Source organism: Haliotis rubra, unplaced genomic scaffold (genome assembly GCF_003918875.1).
Source record: "Haliotis rubra isolate DU_JTF1 unplaced genomic scaffold, ASM391887v1 Scf2153, whole genome shotgun sequence".
NCBI lineage: Eukaryota > Metazoa > Mollusca > Gastropoda > Lepetellida > Haliotidae > Haliotis > Haliotis rubra.
In genome coordinates, this window is record NW_025766174.1 from 48,723 (window position 1) to 52,614 (window position 3,892).

Below are 3,892 nucleotides of genomic sequence, written 5' to 3' on the forward strand. Positions count from 1 at the left end.
ATAAGATTAGACACGTCAGTAATACAAAATACAATTAATTCGTTTCTTGTTCACCATTGGGTAAATCTAGCATCTAATTATTTCATTGTCAGGTATCTAGTACTAGCAGTAGAATTGACATAGCATACTATTATGTAGTGCATATTTGCTGCATAATCATGTCTGTCATGTTAATAGAAAACTTCTCACACCCTCGCAGTAATGCATATACATGTAGTTGATATACCACAATTACTTATTACTTGTTTTGATACATGATAATAATCAAACTTATGAATGTTTGTGTCGGATTGTAATAATCTATTATTGGACGAATGAAAATTAATTCATTTCCTTTTCTTAATAGAAACCTTTTGGATAATCTGGAGGAGCAAGACGTCGGCAGATTACAGGAAAGAAAAACACAGGAAAGATGCTAAAAGAAACAAAAGAATCTGATCTGTAAGTTCCTGAAACTGGATTATATAATATCATTTGTACCGGTTTATACACTTCCTGACACCAGTTTAAAACACCCTGAGTCACTGACATGATGTGCTACATATTATCACATCGCTATATACCTGTAATAGAATAACTTTCCTTATCACATGTCATTACCCATCACCGTAATGTGCCATTATCTAATTAGAACAAGTGCCGCTCTCAAGAATAAATGTTGGACATAACTTTCGCAGTGCAAGAATTTCATTTTTTCCCCCAGAAACTCCAACACCTCCTGAAGAATCTAGCTGGGCAGAGAAAAAGAACACAGAAGGTGGCTGCAGTCCTAACCCTAGAATTGACATCGCCAGTGATGTCTGAAGCTCCAGCGGCAAAATGAAGAACTTACAATTGCGACACCATCCAACAAGATGCTTTCCAACCACCTAAAGGTCTTAGAAATTGGATGGAATGTCTAAATGTACATTCAATTATCTCCTGTAGTCACCCTGTTTAGGACAAGAACATCTAAATTTGTTGTTTCTGAGACTAAGATTAAAAATTAATGTCCCTCAAATTAAAAAATGTCAACCCCTCCATAATAGTTATTTGAACAAACTACTACTCATACAAAATTTCAAATCCATAGGGCCTGTGATGACCCCCCCCCACACACACACACACACACACACCCCTCTCTCTCTCTGTGCTTTGTGTCAATGTTTAATTGTAACATTGAAACATAGATATGATATGTTTATGATGAATAAAGAGAAATCGACTGACATGCCTGATTTTGTATTTATTTATTTCTATGTCCATGTGGTGTTGAGGTAACTGTAGTTGAAATGAGTTTATTTTATATTTCAATGTATCATGAATAAAATATATGACCCTAATACATTCAAATATATAATACACTCATTTCAACTACACTTAATTTAGTTGAATAATCATAATTTAATATGGACATATGGTAATCCCTGAATACTAATGATTGAAACCAAATGAATCCATACAGATTCTGATTTACTGAAACTTATGGAACATGGTAAATGTGATTAATAGAAACAGAAATTCACAGGGAATCATAATTGAACTAAGTAAATACAATGTATATGAAACCATCTGAAAGTAGAGGGATAAGGGGAACCGAATGGAACCTCATAGGAATCTGCGTAACGGAAACGCACTGGAACCATACAGGAATCTGGGTAACGGAAACGCACTGGAGCCCTACAGGAAAAAGGGTAACGGAAACGCACTGGAGCCTTACTGGAAACTGGGTAACGGAAACGCACTGGAGCCCTCACTGGAAACTGGGTAACGGAAACGCACTGGAGCCCTCACTGGAAACTGGGTAACGGAAACGCACTGGAGCCATGCCGGTTTCTGGGTAATTTGTAAGTTTCCGTTTTCCGGAAACTTGAAGGAAATGTAGAGAAACGTTCCGGAAACCTAGTTGAAACTTAAGTTTCCATTTTGTTTCCGTTAGGTTTCCGGGGTCCGGAAACGCAGTTATTTTTGCTGTGGATGTAGCTACAGTATGATGGTGAAGGTGGATGTAGCTACAGTATGAGGGGTGAAGGTATATGTAGCTACAGTATGAGGATGAAGGTGGATGTAGCTACAGTATGAGGGTGAAGGTATATGTAGCTACAGTATGAGGATGAAAGTGGATGTAGCTACAGTATGAGGGTGAAGGTATATGTAGCTACAGTATGAGGGTGAAGGTATATGTAGCTACAGTATGAGAATGAAAGTGGATGTAGCTACAGTATGAGGGTGAAGGTATATGTAGCTACAATATGTGGGTGAAGGTATATGTAGCTACAGTATGAGAATGAAAGTGGATGTAGCTACAGTATGATGGTGAAGGTGGATGTAGCTACAGTATGAGGGTGAAGGTATATGTAGCTGCAGTATGAGAATGAAAGTGGATGTAGCTACAGTATGAGGGTGAAGGTATATGTAGCTACAGTATGAGAATGAAAGTATATGTAGCTACAGTATGAGGGTGAAAGTATATGTAGCTACAGTATGAGGATTAAGATATATATAGCTAGAGTGTGAGGGTGTAGGCGGATGTAGCTACAGTATGAGGGTGAAGGTATATTTATCTACAGTATGAGAATGAAGTTACATGTACTTACAGTATGAAGAAGATGGCGGATGTAGCTAAACTATGAAGGTGAAGGTGTATATACCTACAGTATGAGGGTGAAGGTATATGTAGATACAGTATGAGGATGAAAGTGGATGTAGCTACAGTATGAGAGTGAAGGTGTATGAACCTACAGTATTAGGGTGAAGGTATATGTAGCTAGAGTATGAGGATGAAGGTGTATGTAGCTACAGTATGAGGGTAAAGGTTTATGTAGCTACAGTATGAGGATGAAGGTGGTTAAAGCTACAGTATGAGGGTGAAGATGTATGTAGCTACAGTATGAGGGTGAAGGTGTATGAAGCTACAGTATTAGGGTAAAAGGTATATGTAGCTACAGTATGAGAATGAAAGTGGATGAAGCTATAGTATGATGGTGAAGTTGGATGTAGCTTTAGTATGAGGGGTGGAAGTCATCTGTAGCTACAGTATGAGGGGTGAGTGGGTATATTTAGCTACAATATGAGGGGTGAAGGTATATGTAGCTACAGTATGAGAATGAGGTGGATGTAGCTACAGTATGAGGGAGAAGGTATATGTAGCTTCAGTATGAGGGATGAAGTCATCTGTAGCTAGCAGTATGAGTGAGTAAAGGGTATATGTAGCTACAATATGAGGGGGTGAAGGTATATGTACCTACAGTATGAGGGATGACAGTCGATGTAGCTACAGTATGAGGGTTGAGGTGGATGTAGCTACAGTATGAGGGTGAAGGTATATGTAGCTACAGTATGAGGATGAAGGTACATATAGCTACAGTATGAGGGTGAAGGTATATGTAGCTACATTATGAGGATGAAAGTGGATGTAGCTACTGTATGACGGTGAAGGTGGATGTAGCGACAGTATGAGAGTGAAGGTGTATGTAGCTACAATATTAGGGTGAAGGTATATGTATCTACAGTATGAGGATGAAGGTATATGTAGCTACAGTATGAGGGTGAAGGTATATATACCTACAGTATTAGGATAAAGGTGGATGTAGCTACAGTATGAGGGTGAAGGTGGATTTAGTTACAGTATGATGTTGAAGGTATACGTAGCTACAGTATGAGGATGAAGGTATATGTAGCTACAGTATGCGGGTGAAGGTATATGTAGCTACAGTATAAGGATGAACGTGGATGTAGCTGCAATATGAGGGTGAAGGTGGATGTAGCTACATTATGAGGGTGAAGGTATATGTAGCTACAGTATGAGATTGAAAGTGGATGTAGCTACAGTATGAGGATGAAGGTGGATGTAGCTACAGTATGTGGGTGAAGGTATATGTAGCTACAGTATGAGGGACGAAAGGTGGATGTA

The 3,892-nt window shown here is 38.7% G+C and overlaps 1 long non-coding RNA gene across 1 annotated transcript; it reads left to right on the forward strand.

Annotated features, from left to right (window-relative positions):
* The first annotated feature begins 400 nt into the window (after nucleotides 1–400).
* LOC124276923 lies at nucleotides 401–820 on the forward strand. Its single transcript, XR_006898692.1, has 2 exons — nucleotides 401–441; nucleotides 704–820. It is a non-coding gene; the product is annotated as an uncharacterized LOC124276923 (long non-coding RNA).
* Nucleotides 821–3,892: the final 3,072 nt, after the last annotated feature.